This window comes from Manacus candei, unplaced genomic scaffold, assembly GCF_025592945.1.
Source record: "Manacus candei isolate 608988 ecotype Guabito, Panama unplaced genomic scaffold, ASM2559294v1 h1tg000095l, whole genome shotgun sequence".
Taxonomy (NCBI): domain Eukaryota; kingdom Metazoa; phylum Chordata; class Aves; order Passeriformes; family Pipridae; genus Manacus; species Manacus candei.
The window spans coordinates 3,158,336-3,177,073 of record NW_026138143.1 but is presented as its reverse complement, the minus strand read 5'-3'; positions in this window follow the sequence as shown (position 1 = coordinate 3,177,073).

The following is an 18,738-nucleotide window of genomic DNA, read 5'->3' as shown; positions in this document are numbered from 1 at the left end:
ACTTGGAGGGGAAAAGCCCATGTTTCATATTAAAGAGAAGAGTTCTTCTGTGTACCTATCTGTAAAAGGCAATGAATAAGGTGTGGAGGGCTGGGCCCTGAATTATATCATTAGCATTGTTCAATAATAAAGGTAATTTAATTCTTAAACAGCTAAGCTTAATCCTACAATTTAATCCACTAAAAAACTAATATTATTACTATGAAAGCATCATTTCCGGTTAATAGACCATTTTTTTCCAATTTACTTGAATCATCTCATGTAAATATATGGAATTCATATCTTCCTCATGTTGCTATGTTTATAACTCTTTAAATGCCAGAAAGTTAGTCAAACAATTTTATTTCCATGAGTGTTTCATTTGTAAATTTCATCCACTGACTCAAAAGCTTTGTTATTTCTGTTTTACATGTGAACAAGCTTAAATACTGAGAAATTAAATGATCTGGCTCAAAATCATGCAGAAAGTTGATGGCAGAGTCAGATTTCCTGATTCCTAGTTGACCAGGTTGTGCCTCTTCGAAATATAAGGCATTTAATAATACAAGTCATATTGATTACCTACTACACTCAAAATGTAAATGTCTGCTGTTCCAGATGGCAACCTCACTAATCTGTTCAAACATGTCTCAGGAGAGAAAAATGTTTGCCAGTGCTCTCTATTCCATTACTTTAGTAACAGAACTATAAAAATAAAAGCTTCTCTTCTCTTTGAGAAACATCATCATAGCCACATATCATAGGAGATAGTTTGCAATCCATTGCATCCTCACTGAGTAGTGTGGAATTTGGGGTCTGTTGAGGACTGCTGGGTGTTTGCTGGTAGCTTGTAAGGGAAAGTAATTAATGAAATCTGGCGATACTTGTTGCACTGAGACATGATTTGCCCATAGAAAAAATATTAAGAAAAATAAAAAATGAAGAAAATAATTTACCCCAAAAATATTAAATTCAACCCTCAAAAAAAAATAGAGACCTTCCAGGTTTTTTTATAGTATGTCTGAAAGACAAAAAAAACCTAAAAGCCTTGAAAAAAAAATTACAGAGAGACTGTACCAATACCTAAAACCACTACACACAGAAGTCAGTGTCCATGATACCTTACTGCATAAAGTTTTTCTTGCTGTCTGTGAAGAAGACCTGACTTTCCAGCTGGACAAATTTCAGTCACAGTACACTACTTTACAGTCTAGACTGGGTTATAGGAGAGAATTGTCATTTCTTTATTGTAGTTCATCCTGATGAGGGAAGAGGACTGACGATGAAGTTGGCAGAAGAAAAAGCTCAGTACAGTTCTGTGAGCAGCCTGTGTAAAACAAATTAGTGCTCTAACTGAAAGTAGTACAGGACAGAGATGAGTTTCAGAGGACATAGAAAGGTTTCATAGAATCTATCTCATAGTTGACATATTCAGGTGGGATCAAATTCTGGAGTTACATACACTGTCCCCGGGATTTCCCTGAAGGTTTATGCCTCGGGACATCTTCTTCTTTTCTGCCTCTGACTCTGGGCTACCAGAACCTTCTTCCAATGTGCTTGGCCTGAGAAGGATGAGGGCTACTCTTCTGTACCCCAGGGGAAGGAAACGCCTTTCCCTTTCTTCCTCTGCCAATACGGCCAGAGCAGCTTGGACCGAGTCATCCTTTGAAAACATAGTTCCTTATCAAAGGTGGCAGCCCTGGTATGTTTACCTGGTCTCTAAAACACAACCTCGCAAACACATCTTCAAAAAACATGGATGAAAGGAGTTCATTTGATAGAGACTAACCTGACAGCCTGCCCAGGTTGGTGTACAGGAAGGGAGCAACAGATCTAGCTGGCCAGTGGAGGTGTTGACCCTCCTGCCAGAGACGTTTCTCATTACTAGAATACAGAAAGGCAGCCTAAGCTGGGTTCTTCACACCAACAGTCAGGTCAGCTCCCTGGCACTCAGTGGACTGGCTGCCCACTCTAACTTGTCTGACCTCTATGAAAGAGGATCTGTCTATCTTTAATCATCTAGGTTGCCAACTGAGTTTATTAAAAAACAAAACAAACTCAGAACTTTGGGTCTCATACACATAACAGTGCGTAGAGAAAAGGAAGGAAGAAAAAAATATCTTGGGACAGAGAAGAAAAAAGTAAAACATGTAAAGACTAAAGACAAAAGAAACATCCCATTAGAAGGCATGAAGACATCATCAAATATTAGGAAATTTATTTGGTAAGAAAAAGAATGACAACTTTCAAAATACAAAGGCACTTCCAATAAGTTCAGTAAATTTTAAACATCTCTAACAATAAATAAAAATTTAACTTGCTTAGGTGACTCAAGGAAAGAGAAAGTAACAGTAGGGCAATTTAAATCATACCTTAAAAAGGTCACAGCATCAAACATAGTATGTGTGCTAACAGTCTGTCACTTCTTTCTAATACACTGTCATTATTAAACTAAGTAATATTTAATTTAATTACAGGATGTAAAAGTTCTTTCATATGTGTTTGCTCCTCCAACAATAAGTTTAAAGATTTCACCTGAGCATTTAAAGTTGTTCCCATCATCTCTTAAGGTTTTTTGTAAAATATCAATGTATCACTCAACCGTGTGTTTTTATTTTTCAGTGTTTACAGCATCTTCATCTAGAAGAAAGAGTACACAGCAAAAATATAGACTAAGAACATTCGGATCATTACTCACACAGCAAACCAATACAATACATTTTGTGGGATGCTACTGTCAAAATTGAATCACATAAGTAAATTATTTTAACCCCTCTTTCCAAGACCAGGAAAGAAGCATTACAGCTTAGTAAACAAATGATTCCTTAGAGAAAAATAAAGAAAGAGAACAAGTTGTTATCAATCACAGGATGACTACAAGCCAGTGATTGGATTTACTGTGGAAAATGACAGATAAGTTCCTTGATATAACTGGAAAGGTATTTTCAGCTGAAAGAGAGAAAAATTAGTCAGTATCCTGAGACATCTGGCATACCAAGTGTCATTACTATTCAAGAAAAAAAAACAAAAGGGAATTTACAGTGGAGCAGTAGCAGAGAAGGGCAATCAGAAATTCAGAAAAACAGAGAAAAGTCTGTCCTGCAAGAGGAGGCTGCAAATGCTCAATTTTATCACGTGGGAACTCAGATGAAATATTACTGCTTGCTCTGTATGCCTATGAAATTACCATAGAAAAGATAATAGATAGAATAACCAGTCGGATGTATAAATGGATGGTAAAATTGTGTAACCATCAATGACTGACTTTCAGACTAGTGAGTTATGTCAAGAGGATTCTGGCCTACTTCAGGCCCAAGGCTTGTCAGATTAACCTCAATGATTTGGAAAGGATAAACAAAAAGTACTCATTTAATCTGCAAGTTAAAGAGGTGGCAAGCATATTGCAGAAGAGGAAGAAAATTCAAAGCTATCTTGAAAATGGAAAAATTGGCCTGGGGTAAGAGGATTGTAATTCAGTAAGGGAAATACAAAGCTCTGCACATAGGCAGGGATAATCAGCTGTTTAAGCACCATAGAGTGGTGGTGCCATGAGTGGCATTGATATTGCAGATAGGAACTCAGATATCATTGTCAATCACAAGGTAAAAGTAGGACTAAAATTTGTTTAAAAAGTCCGTGTGGGAATGTAGCAGGAGTATTGTCTGCGAAATGAAGCAGTTCTTTACCGGTAAGGCCTCAGAGGGTATACAGTTAATATGATTCAGGAAGCACACAGTTCAATTAAAGGGAGCCTGAAAGACGCTAAACAGAATTTTTAGACACTTGGAAAAAATATTGTATGAGGAATAGCTGAAGAATTCAGGTTATTTAGTTTAGAGATAATTTAGGAGAGATGTGATAATATTCCCTAATATTTGAAATGTAGCTCTAGTCAGAAAAGGATAAATATTTCCTACATTCATTAAAGGTGGAAAAAGAAGCAGGGAATTTAAGAAGAAAAGGAAAGATATTTAGCATGGATATCGAGAAAAATGTCTAGAATAAAATAGGGAAGTATAACAACAAAAGCAGTTTATGGTTGCTGATACTTTGTTGCTGGACTGCGAATTTGAGAATCATCTGTCAAGAAAGATGTAGATAATATAGCCATCTCCAGGTGTGGGGATGAATTTCCCGTCCTTCCCTGCTGCATTCACCCTCTTCTTTCAGCAGACTGCAGCTCTGCACCCTTCAGCATTATGTCATCAGCAACCAAGGTCAATCGCTGTGAAGTAGAAACGTGAAAGTCATGCATGGGTTTGGGAAAGATCTGTATTAATTGTATTAATTCTACAAACTGATGACAGGTGGAGAAGAAAGATTTCCTCCGTACTCTTCAACACCATCCTTGTTATATTTATTTGGCTTTTCCCTCATCTACCAGCATCTAGCCTCTGCCAGAGCTCTGGATGAAACAGCCCTTCTTGAGAGTTCAGAGCCCAGGAGCACGGCTCCCCTAGGCACTGACAGGATGCAATGACACAGGAAATACTTTTCCAAAACAGTGAGGTTTGTTAATACTCCAGAAAGCCCCCTGAGGTGACAGTGCCTGAGCATGCTCATAGCTGTAATTAGCCTTCTTTTTAAAATCTTCATTATTGCTGTGGGGACAAACTCCAAATCCGACAGCAATAGGTTTCTTGGTTTCTCTCCAGTTTCACTGTGATAGCTGGTCTAGCAGATCAGCGTCTTTTGATCCTTTTGTCTGGCAAAACAGTCCTGTCATCACCGTGGGGGGAGTAGAATCCTCTCCTACAACAATAAACCTGGCTATTAGAAGATTTGAGCAACTGTTTTGGTTTTCCTGTCCTCCTGCTAGAAACTCCTTTTCAATGCATCTCATTTGCACATAACCCTTTATGAAAACACCCACACAGTGGCATGCCTCACAGTCATCCAAACAATATTGATGTTTCTTAATTTTCCACACACCCATTTTCTGAAGTGATTGTGCCAGCCACTATGGAGCCAAAGCCAGTAAACAGCAAGGATCAGAAGAAGAAAATTAGAAGAATTTTCCGGGTTCTTGCAATGAATATTTTATTTCTTCAGCATCTTTGGTTTCGACAGGCAGGGACAAATTTCCAGCTGGGAAAAACAGTGGTAGTGTGCTGCCCTCAGAGGAACAGTAGTGATTTATATCAACTGAGGACCAGGCAGAATTAATAGAAGAAGAAATAGAGTCAAATTCTAGTAAGTCTGCACACTGAACACTAAATCTAGTCAAGTTTAATACTGGCTAGTTACAACAGTAACAGAGACTTCTTTCTCTGCCAATCCAATTACCTGTTGCCCAGCCTGGATGGGCCATCTGCTGTAGGTGTCTGTGCTGAGAGAGAGCCCAGGTGGAAGGTGATGCCTCCCCAGCATGCAGGTTAAGCAAAACCCCAGTCCAGAAAAAAAAAGTAGGAACATAAATGAAGGCATCCTACAGGACCTATCCATTTTTTACCAGACATCTGTCAACAAACACCATTGCAGCTCTGCTAGCATGGATAGACCAGTGGTGTCATATAGCCCCATTTACATCCCCTATTCTTTCAGCCATAAGGGCTGAAGAGCTTTTTTGGAATATTCAGTTATGTTTCTCTGTCCATGATTAAAAGAATTTGTGCAGGAGATCCTTAATGCATAAGAGGTGTAGTCAGAGACTTTGTTTAGAAGACAGGTTCCCTACCATGAAGGAGTTAAATGGTCTGCAAATCTCTGTTTATCTCTAGATCATCAGAAAGGCTGATATGCTGCTTAGGTCTTTTCCCTGTGACTTCAGGATTCTCTTTATTTTTCCACATGATTTATAATTATTTGCAGAAATACCCGGTAATGTTACAGTTTTGTAGCTAATGGCATCCACCTTCCGGAGCAAACAAGATTACGTGGACAAACTCTTTATTCAAATGCATGCTTCGTCACTGTTGGATCTACCTTGAATTGCATTTACAAACCAGATCATCATGCTAATCACTGCAAAGTTTTCTTGTGAATATGAACTTTCTACCCATCTGGGTGAATTATATTTTGTCTCAAGGACAATGGATCTTATAGCAGATATTTTAGCAGGCCACAGATTTCCAGTAAAACTCCCAGTGTTTGAAATCCTTGATAGTAGCCTGGGGAAACACTTGTATCAATATTTTCTGTCAGATAGCTAAGTATTTCAAAATGAACTCATCAAAACATCCATGAAAGGTTAACAACAGTATAATTAAGCTAATGAAACATATCAATCCGCTTAGCTGGTGTGAAAATGGACTACACTTGACTGACATATATCGTGCAAAAGAAACTGAAATAGGAAAAGGGAGGCACTGCCACTTTAGCTGCAGTGAATGAGAGTAAAGCCTGTTGACATAGGCTTCTATAACGTTGTCTGCCTCTGCAGGTTGATGTAGAGATACAGCTTTTGTGTCAGAAGTGTCAATTAAAAGGTCCATCCTCCAGCATGATACTCAATCCTTTGGCAGAGAAAAAGAATTAACAAACAACAGCCTCCCCTCTTTCTCTGACTCTTATAGAAGAGAAAGAAACAACATCCACTTAAGCAAAGCCTTTTTTTCTTGGAGTGAGGATAGACACAGAGACCACTGTTCTCCCAATTTTTTCCTTTGAATGAGTGGTGGGAAAGTTCTTCCCACTGTTCTCATCCCTGTAGGCCTAGATGGGTGTCAGAAAAAAAAGAAAAGGTGATTATGACTCCCTCAAGGTGACTATGGCTCCCTGGTGGGTGGTCTAACAAGGGACAGTGTTGTTCAGCCAACAAAGGAATAGGTTCATGTCTGAGGAACCTTAGGCAGATGCTCAGTTAAAGTGTTTGACACACTTTTGCCAAATTGCTTTTGTTGCTTAATACATTTGGTGCAGGTAGCTCCGCGTGCAGCTGCAGGTTGAACTCAAGGTTGTGGGAACCTGAGGCAAGAGCATGTGAACTTGTGTAGATCCTTTGCACAACAAAGGGGACCTGTGGCACCAGCCAGGTGATCAGGCACACAGAGACACAGCAGGAGCCAGTGACTCAGGAGAAAGATCCCAGGCATTAGTATGCATACTGTGAGTGTATAAAAGCCCAAGTATTCCTTAATTCAGAGTCCCTCTTCAGAGGCATCAGCTCGAGCTGTTATTCAGTTGTGGCACCAAGATAAAATTTCTTGAAAGAATCAAGATCCAAGGCTGTGCTATGGGAAACCTGGCATCAAACTGCTAAGGAGACATTGTCTGACAGAGTGAGAATGGTGTGTGTAGGGAGTCAAGCAGGGTACCCACTGGCTCACAGAAGCCACCTGTTGCAAAAGGGCTTCAGTCACAGCAGTGAAAGTCTCAGATGGTGGAAGTGTCACTGCCAGAGTTAACAGACACACAGAAAAGTTACTTTGCTTGGTGGAAAACACAGAAATAATTTATTTGGAATGTGTAAAACCAAGAACTACCACGCGGTCAGGCAGTGATTGATACTATGCTCTACAATACTCTTGCATTTATGTCTAGACACTTGGGACCATTAGTCTTCACCTAGTGACCGTTTTCCTTATACTAACTGAGGCTAGGGAGCAAGGATCAGACTATTGGTGTAATGAATGTCCTCCCCACAACATGTCTTCCAAATTCCAAGTTAAACTCCATATAGGTAAAACTTGGGAGTCAACAATTTTTGAGGCAAAAGCTATATTCCTAGCCTTTTTAGTAGGAGGTTTGCTGCACAGTATTCATTTAATCAGAGGAGTAAATTCCCCCTTCCTCTCCTGTCCTTCATCCAGGTTTCTCACCTATAGCCTCTGACCCTGGAGCAAAGCTTACTGTCTCCCCTTGTGCACAAATGGGCAGTCTACTTTCTATTGAAGGCATCTCTTCCCCTGTAATGGAGTCAGCTTGCAGGTTTTAAAAGCAAAATAGGACAAAATATTTTTATGTTGAAGCTGTGAAACAAACTTCCGCTACTGAATAATCAATTGTACCCAGTCAGAGAAAGGTAGTTTGCTTCATAATGATTCCATTCTCTGGAAAACACTACCCAGCAAGATATCCTAAAAGTCGCCTGACAGTAATTAATATCTTCTGATTAGAGTTATGTGTTAATCATAATTTAGCACTTTGCCATGTATCTATTTGTTCTGTACACATTTCATGTCTTTTTCTGTTTGATTTTTTCCCCTGGAATCACAATACGATCTTCAATTTCATTGAAGAGGTTGCACTCCTTTTTCTTTCACCATGTAACAGTGGCATTCAAATTGCAGCTGGTAAAAGGGAGTATGCAAAAACAGTTATTACTGAAAAAGTTCTGCCAGCACATTCAACTAGATCTAACATTAACTAGATAATGCATTGTTTTTGAAGAAAAAAGTATCACAAGAGTCTAAAAAGTATAGAGAGAGGTTTAACAGCTCACTAGAATTTAGGTGGTGTTTTACCAGTCTGGCTTCTCAAACACTGCAAAATAGTTAACTGCCACAAAATCAGTATATTCAGCTTTACATCAGGTGAAGGTTGGCCTGCTCACATCGAGAAAGATGTGTGTTTTTTTCATATAGGTGGGGAGGGGGTGTAAGTCTAAAAATAACAGAAAAAGGGACCAAATACAGGTACAACTATTCCCCTTTTATATCCTTAATATCAGCGGATTTCTTTAATAACAACAGTTAGCATTCAAGAAAAGATTAGGAAGTGTCCACTCAATGGGCAATCAAAACCAAAAGAAATGTAAGGCGGACTTGTAGTTTATTTACAGCATCATTGATGATTTCTTCTGAGATTCATGACCAGAGAAAAAGTCCGAAACACAATCTTTAGGATTTGCCACAAAAGTTGAGATAGAAATGCTGCAGAAGTGAAGATGCTGTGTAGTAGAGAATGAGCCACTGCATTCTGCAGAGGCTGGTAAATTTTTGCACTCACTGTATGCTCCCATTTCAGCAATTCATGGTATTATTAGCTGAACAAACACCCAAACAGATATTTAGATTTATAAATTAATCTTTTTTTAGTTAGGGTGTCTGTCATTTATAATCAGTTATTTATAACAATGAGTCTAAGAAAGAATAAACTGGCTGAATACTCGTGCCACTGGAGTCATACACTTTGATCAGATCTGATATTAAGGTGAATTTTACCTCACAATCACTTATTTGTTTATTGCTGAGCTCCACTGACAACAGTGGAGGTCCAGATTACGTGTTCAATAAATGCTGTTCATGACTTTGCCTAGTAACTATCCTCCTGGCCTATGCCATGAAGCAACAGGAAAAAGAGCCTCAATAGCCAACCCTCTCTCTCCATATGGCAGCTTACATGACAACCAAGATACAGATTTTTTTAAGCAAATACTTTTCCATTTTCTTGTTTCTCCCTTTATAATCTACTACATACACCTAAATTTGGTACAACTCTATTCCCTCAGTGGCTACTTGAGACAGACACACTCAAGAAACATTACATCTGTGAATTGCATGCAAGTTCAACTATGGTATGTGATTTGGGAAGCAAGGAAATCACTGCTGTCTTCAGCAGAGAGGGTCCCTTTCCAGCCAATGTGAGCATCTTGAAATTGAATTGGTTGCTGCCCAGTGGGCAAAGAATTTACTTTTCAGACCTTTGATTGAATTACACGTTATCCATTGCAATTAATTTCTGGATGTCAGTAGCACGTTCATCAGCTTCCACTTACGTGGGAAATTCAGGCAGACTTAACTGCCTTCACACTTACTCAGCCAGCCACCAAGACCTCATACCCCCCTTCAGGAAGTACCATCTACCCACATTACATGCAGGTTACATCTATTTGCTCTCCCTGTCTACACTGCTAAAGCAGCTGTGTCTGTCCAGGAACTGGTAATTACTGCGCAAAGGAAAAGAGGAAGTCCAGTGTTTCACTGCTCCTTGTGTTTTCCTGTGGTGCATAACAAGGTACAGACCTGGCCAGGCTAGGAATGGAGACCCACCTCCTCCCAGACTTGTTAGATGATCTGGGAAGGAAAATCTAGAACTGTTAAATATTCCATGCGAGATTACCATCTATGCACAATACAGCTAAAGGTTACTGGAACCAGAAAGCACAGATAACAAGAAGCAATATAGAGTCTGAATTCACCAGCTTATTCTCTGTATTCAGCTGTGAGATCAAATGCTGTCTTCAGCAGATAAATTCCTTTTTATTCACAACAGATGTTTACACAACTTCTTTCTAAAAATAAAAAAATTTCAATAAAGGATAGTTTCCTGAGATTTACTGTTACTAGTAAAAAACGATCCCTGAGATTAACTATTAGTAGATTTTAATGACTACTGAACCTACAGTCAGCTGGTTGAGATTTTTGTACCTCCCGTATGAACAAAAATTTTCAAATATTTTTTATCTTCAGCTTAAAAAGTTGGGGAAAAAAAGCTGAATGCCTCACCTTAGCTTCACACTTCTTTTCTCACCAGCTATTCTGTGGTGTTTTCCTCTTTCACGTCCACATGCCATAAGCGTTATTTTAAGGGAGTTATCTGCCATTAGGATGAAGAGAAGGGGTGAGTACTGTTTTCAATTAATGTATTTAGACATTAGAAAATTATCTTTATGGCCACTCCCTACTGTTGTCATGGTTTCCAAGCACAGTGGTATTATAAACGTTCAGTTTAACACTTCTAATAAGTACCTGCTGTTCCCTGTTGGTCAGTGTTTTCTGGATTTATTTTCTTCCCTAACAAAACATTAACTGAACCACAGATTGCAATTAGAGTTCAGAACTATTCAAAATGCGGCCTACCTTTTTCCCTTCATTTAACATTTAATTTTATTTTTAAGGAAAAAAATCCACTAATGGTAGATAAGAATCAAAACAATCCCTCAAGCCACAGTTCTGAGTGTATATATTTCTCATAAGGGAGACTAATTAGTAAGAGGGTAAAAAACCCCACAAACCAAACAAAAAAACCCCTGCCCCAAATTGAAAAAACAAGTTAAAACCAAAACAGGCAGAGTTATTACTTTATAACAATGAAATGAGAGAGACCTCTCTGAGTATGAAGAAAAGCATTCTCTTCCCCATGGAAACAATAGGAATTGGAGAGGGACAGAATAAGGATATGAGAACATTTTTTCAATCTCTGCCTCAATGGATTTCAGACTACTATATTTACTCACTAACTTCTTCCTTCATGACAGCATTGCCAACTTAAGACAAAAGGTGTTTATAAAAAAGAACCTTGGACCACCCTTCTCTAAATGAGTGTCATCTTAGCCTGATGAAAAGTATTATAAAGATCAAAACTGGACATTTTCCAATAAATTACTTTTTCATTGGAAAATGCTGGTTCGATGACACTGAACTGTGCTGAAGGAAAAGATTTTTTAATTGACAATTTTTGATAAGAATCATTTTAAATTCCCTATTTAAGCAAATAATTTCAGTAAATACAAGGAAACCATATTTTTTTTCCTGTGTTAGAAAACTCTGATTTCTTTTGGGATCACTCTACCCCTCCCAATGAAATATTTTAGATTCACTGGGGCCACAGTTTCCAGTCATTGGGTAGAGTAGTTTTGACCAGTTCTGATCTTTTTACTAGTTTACATTTTTGAGGCCTTCTTTAAAGGACACTTCTGCCGTGCTTATATAATGAAAGGCTTTGTTACAAGCATTTCCAGTAGTGGTAGCTGTTCTCAATTACCCTCACTGCTTCCACACTGCATTACCCATCCTCTGACATGAAGCACAGCCAGCATAAATGAAAGCTGCTAACCCCTGGATAAGAAAAGTACTTATTCAGAGAAAGACTCAGTAAGACTTGGGTTTTTTTCATATTCCCTTTTTTTTTTTTTAATTGTACTTCACTCTCTGTTCTTTCTTATCAACTTTTGAACCTACTGAAAAATTCAAGAAAATATGAACAAGGAGAATGGCTCAACCCTATTGAATTCTTCCATCTCTTATATAAACAAATAGGTAGATTGAAAAGGGGTTAATTTAGTGCTGCAATCATGGAAATTGTTGGAGTGTGGGGGTGCACCTCATGAGGCAGCAGACAATCCTTAAGGCACCGTCATGTGTATTTACCATGGGAAAAACTTCAGTCTGAGCTTCTACCTTCTTGTTTGACACCTCAACTCAATGAGCTTTAGGATATAGGACTTTTGTCTGTAGGATTCTACCTCCATAACTCCACAGTTCATGAGAGAATTCATAAGAGCTATTAAACTCTTTGCTTTTAGTTATTGGAAAACAGTGGAAGTTACTGGAAAACAAGCTCTTCTTACATTGAAAAGCATTCTGCTTTAAAAAACAGATAAACGGGGAAGAGAAAAACAGCATAATGCTGATGTGAATAACTTCTGGTGACTTCTAAAGCTATAATGATGCCTCCTTTATTTGCCTCCCTCCCAGAAATAGAAGGAAATTACTGCTTCATAGCTGCAGTAAACCAGGCAACAGACGAAGCTACGCTGGAAATGGTAACAAGCTGAGCTGTTTCTGTGTGGGGACTGGGAGAGCAGATTCAGATTGCTGACGTGTGTTCACAAAGTGAGCGTGGAGGGTCCTGGCATGCTCCTACCCATGGAACAAGCCCTAGGCACATCATCTGGACAGGAAGGAGCAGGTGCTGGGGCTGACTTTTGCTCACAGACACCAAAGCTGAGGAGACGAAACATTGCTTCTGCTGGCAGCAAAAGAAAAGACAGAGTTGGGTACTTAAAAATATACAAATAAAAGGGTGGTGGCAGTTAATTTATTGCTCCACTGAAGATATCTACCCCTGCATCATCAAGACCAGATATCAGGATGTATGTTATGGATTTCAGGACAGGCTGCTCAAGTCTAATGAGATTTTATGAACTGTGCTGACTGGTTTTCATTTTCTGAGATGTGTCTGTCTATGTATTTTATATAAAAACATGCATATATATAAAACTCATACATGATATATATTATGTATATATATATATAAAATATATACAAAAGAACGTGTTAAAACATGTTTATCTTCTTGTCCCTTTCATAGTGCACTTTCAAAGCACAGAAAACCTAGCTATCAGAGTCTTCCTCTGGCCCCATATATTTTTATAGCTAAATAAAACACCTTTGTATGGACAAGCATCCAAGGAATACAAGAGTTCTCCTCACTAGAAACTTTGTGTTTATCTCAAGTCTCTGAATCAGATTGTTCTGTTCATCAATTTGAGAACTCTTAGACAGTTAGACACCTGGATTATTTATGTGGGTTTTTTCAAAGTCTCTTTGAGAAAACCAAATATGTTCTTTCCCTTTCATAATCCTCAGTAGTAGAATAGTTCACAGAAGGTAAACTAAGTCAGTTACAACTGTGCCATCCTGTTGTATTCTAGTTACATCCTGGACAGTATTTGCCCTAGCACATTTTCTTCAAAATTTAAAAATTAAATGACTAATTGAAATTTATTAAATGCTTAGATGATATTTCATGACATTAAGTGGAACTTAGTCTCTTGTCTGAACTGTTCCATAGAGCTGAACAAAGTGAAAATCAGTAAGCATTATTTTCATTGCTAAGGCTGGCACAGTCGACAATGTTTTGTGTGAACTTGTCTTCCCAGCAAGAATTTGCTATTTTTCCAAAGTTTCTAGATGGACTGTGATATGAAATAGTACTCTTACAGATTCAAGTAGAAGTCAATAGAAAAGGGTGCATCAGTTAAACTTTTTGTCAATTTTTGCCAATTTTTGCAGTTGGCTTTTTGTAAATAGTTGCAAGATGAAGATGTACACTCCAACCATAATATCTCTCTTTTATCACGCATCTCCACTTGTCCTGATTACATGAAATATGTAAATGTATGTTAATTATGTTTCACTGTGAAAGACAAAACAACTGTTATGGAAAAAAATGTCTAGGCTTTTTTCAAAGAGATCAGTGGCATTTAGCTTTCAGTACAGGCTATTATTGCTGAAAGTTGATTAAACTGATAACTATAACCCTGGTCCTAAGAAATGCTTAGCCACCTCAACGTGGAGGGGGGCTACACCCCACAGCAGCTCATTTTTAGTGATTTTTGAATACTGACAATCCAATTCCCTCCTTGACAAGATGGATCTGCTTCTCCCTATTAAAGCTATGTCCAAAATAAATATTTGTTGCTGAGATTTGTTTTGACAAGGAAAACTTGCATGACTTCACAGATGATGCATGTGTTTCTGTAAATCTATCAGGGGCTACAGTGGAAGGCCAAAAAAATACAGCCTCTGCTGGAGCAGTGTAGTCAGGATCTTGAAGAAAGTAATAAGTTCAGTTTATATCTCAAGCTTCAATTTTTTAAAACATTTTCCTGGATTTGTTGCTTCTTCTCTTACCACAATAAAGGTTAGAATAATCGGAAGAGCACACAGGCATGTTTGTCTATATGCACACTTGAGAGGCCTAATTAAAACAGCTCTGCCTTCTGTGCATGAACATTAGAGAATAATTCCTGTATTTGAGCAAGCACCTAATATAAGCAGTTCGACCAAGAGTTTCTCCCTTCAGATGGACAATTTCAATTAGGTTCCAAAGTCACAGAAGAACCTGCTTGAGCATGTTCAGATTTTACATGTATCCTGTGCCCAACTACGTATTTCTAACTTAATACAAACCCTCAGTCCCAGAGAAGATAAATGTGATATATATATCAGACTATACAGACTATAGGTTGAAACTTATTTGGGTTGAAACTAAGTCTGAGCTGAAAAATGACACTGGCTAAGTAACCTTCAAACTATATGTAATCTTAATTTATATTGCTTCTTCTATCACTAAATGAATGAGAGATATTCCAGTTAACTTCTGAGGTACAAAGGAAGGTTTAGGGGATATTACAGACTTGAAGGACTACGGCAAGAGTTTACAAACATATTGAAAAATAATGAATATAGTTTGTTCTTGAACAAACAGTTGAAGACAGGTGAGACAATATAGCAGTACCATGCTGTATTTCTAGAGAAATGATTACAAATTACAGTGGAAAAAAATACTGGGAAAAAAACCCAATTTTAACAGAAAGCACTGCATATCATGTGCCTAGTATCATTAGGGGGAAAAAATTTTTTCACAAAGCTCTGTTATCTCTCTAGAAAATTAAGGGGCAGCAAACACATTCAGCAACCCCAGACTCTCTGAAAGGTATTGATAATTTGATTGTCACATGATTTCTTTCCATTTCTCCAAATTACAACATAATAGAATAATGCAGAGGTAGAAAGCATTGTATCCCTTAGAGTTGGCTCCCATGTTAAACATTGCACCTTTAGGACCACATTTTGAGACAAGGGCACACCAGAACTGTGCAAGGTCAACGCTTGCTTGCGGTAGTTCTATGAGAGGAATCTTTATACCCACTTCCTGTGTGAAGTATTTTTAAACAGTTTGGCTTAGGATGCTTTTATCTGTGACTCAAGAGAGAACTGAAATACCATTCTGTGTTGGAAGGGACCCACAAAGTCCAACGCCTGGCTCTGCGCAGGACAGCCCCAAGAGTCACACCATGTGCCTGAGAGTATCATCCAAATACTTCTTGAACTCTACCAGGCTTGGTGCCATGACCACTGCCTTGGGGAGTCTGTTCTAGCAACCAACCACCCTCTGGGTGAAGAACTTTTTCCTAATACCTAAACTAAATCTTCCCTGATACAACTTCATGCCATTCCCTTCGGGCCTTTCACTAGTCACTGCAGACTGTCTAGTTCCAGTCCACACCAGTGCAACTAGCAATTCAAGAGCAGACACACCTCATTAGTGATGGTGGAAAGGTAGAGCTATGTTGAATGAAACAGGTCTGAACAAGGTCTGATCAGTTATTCACACCTATAAAAATCCAGTCACAACACAACACTTTCAATAGTGTTCTTCACACTGGACCAATACAATCAGTTCGACAGGGCAGAGCATCATGTGTTGGAAGTAACATGAATTTGGGATAAAGAGAGTAAAAAAATAAGGTTAGATATTATCAAAAATTTCCTGTCAAAAGTCCTCCATTTCTAACCACAACCTCCAAAATTATCAGTAAATTTTCTTTCTGGAAAACTTTCTGGAAAACCAAACCTGACTGCATATTCTTGTAATGGAATATGATTAGAAGTCAAAATCCAAATAAAATTTCACTCCAGTTGATCAAAGTGTAACAATTCCTCAGGATTATTTCAAGTAACTTAATTTAAAAGGAACCCCAAAAAGTTTCCAAGTGAAACTAAGACATTTAATAAATTCCAGTCTTTCTAAGAAACTAGAAATTAAGGAACATGTGTTACACCCCATGACTGATATCTAAGCTGTCATTTCTGATATCTTTGTGAGTCCAACTGTAAGATACAAGAAAAAAAATACCTACTCTTTACCAAATTCTTTATGTTAAGCAGGAAATAATGTTGTCACACAGGCGCTTTCCATAAGGTTAAAATTAGAGAATACGTGCAGTACAAACGCAATATGTTTGACAAAAATATTGTAACATTTTGTTGCAGCTATATTTCCCTCACTATGATTTCTCACACATGGTATTTTGGAGGAAACAGGAAGAAGTGTTTTTTCATTCAGCTTGCTGCTGCAATTCAGCAGCCCAGAACTTCTTTGAGATTACACTTTCAAGCAAGTCTGTGCAAAATGCCCTCAAAATAGAATTCTTCTCTTCCATATTTTACAAAAAATTTTCAAAATTACAAATTACTGCACTGCTGACAGAGGAAAGAGGTAAATACAGGTTGAATCAAATATCTCCTCAATGAATTTGGAGACCCCAGGCTTCATTACGACTATCTTGACTACAAGCCTCGCTAAACCAACAACAACACCACTGCCAGCTCTTGCCTGCATTAAATGTAGGTACAACAAACTCTACTTGTTTATGAGAAATGGTAAAACTTTGCCTGTTATAAAACCTTCATGTCACTGAAGAAATATGTTATACAGTACACATTGTCACTACATGTTCAGTACATGACCAACTGGTTCTCAACACATTTGCCAGGTGTTTGCAATCACTGATCAGCAAATTTGGGTCTAATTCACAGGTACAGTTATAGCATAATCATATAAGAGCACTTATTTCACAGGAACCCTCCCCCAAAATGCAAGGAACAACTAATATGTAATATGCAGGTTCTCCCCATTGAATCTATTATTTCATGTCATACCCTCAGGAAAAGAATTTGAAACTCTTACTGAAAGTTTCTCCTTTTGAATTATCCAACAGATAACTGTAAAAGCTGTGTTTCATAACTACTATTTAACATACATACATAATTTTAGACAATGCAAGATACTATTTTAAATTCCTATGTTAAAGGAAGGATCTGAGAAGGAAAAATAAAAGTCCTGATTTGCCAGGAATACAAGACACCATGAGAAACTAAATATCTACATATTATTTTTTAAAAAGGCAAAAGGAAATTACAACATATTTTACAATTGCAAACAAACTGACTGCTGTGAGGGAAATATTTAGGGAACAAGCAAATCTACTAAATCAAACATTTTTTAATGCTTATTGGTTTTATCTTGCTGTGTTTAATAGAGAAATATTCTCTATCAAGATTCAAAGCTGTCTGTCTTAGTGTTCAAAAATATACTATCCTTAATTTCCTTGCTTTCCAAAATCTGTAAGAACATTGTCTTTAATACACAGAATAGCTAACACTTATCACGCTCTGATGGCTTTTTAGTTTGCAGCTGAATGAACATTAAGCCAGTGTTTTTATTATGCCAGCATATTTTTTGGATGTTTTTATAATTATCTTAAATTGGATTTTTTTCCTAAGACTATAACATATTTTAAGATATCTGATCCTGATAAGATCATGCCAGTTCCTTTGAAGATGGAAGAGGATACTTTTCTAGATTCCAGTTAGAGGATTGACTGACTGTAATAAGGTTTCATAGTGAGATTTATACACAATGGTAAAAAAGGATTGATTATTCTGCCATATTAGCATGCTGATATAACTAATCAAGCACTGAAACTAATTTGCTTACTTTGTTGATTTTGACATAGATAGTATTTCACTATTAGTTATTACAAATTTTGCTAGTTCAGTTAAATAATGTAAACTACTTAGTTTTAGTGACAAGTTTTCTTGTTTTAGTGAAGATTTATAATCTGAAAGCTATAAACGGAAGCTGATGTTCACTTGTTTTTTGGAAGGCAGCATACCTCCACATCTTCTGCCTGTGAATACCCAGGATAGATAGCAAGCTGCTGGCCTGACAGCCTGAGCTCTGCTAACAAGTTTGTTTCTCACTCCACGCTAACAGGAAAGCATCCAGCACACTAATCACACTGTTTTTTTCAGTAGCAGCTATTTTTTCCACAGTCCTGCCTCTGGCTTTTATTTGAGTGTTTCTGAAGGGAAAGAGGCAGGAAAGAAATAACACAAAGAATATTTTCTCCTCAAAAACCCATCCAAGGTACTCTGAGGAGCAGCACTATTTTTGAAGGGAAAAAAAGCCCCCCTAAACAAAACATGAGCTACAGCATGTGATATCACAGTTGTCCATTATATTTTTTCTACCATAAATGTCACAGGACTGACCAATACTAGCACAAAATAAATTCAATTGAAAAAACAATAGTAATAACATTTACCCCCAGGTGATGTCAACTGACTGTGGAATACAACCCTAACAACAATACTTATGTGTGTGTATGCAGACATAGATGTTTTAATTTCTGTGTAATAGTTCCATCATCTCCCTTAGTTACCATCCAGCTAAAAGTTGTATTTTCAAGAACTAGCACTAGTATCTGGGCTACGCCAATGCCACAGCTATACCAATAATCCC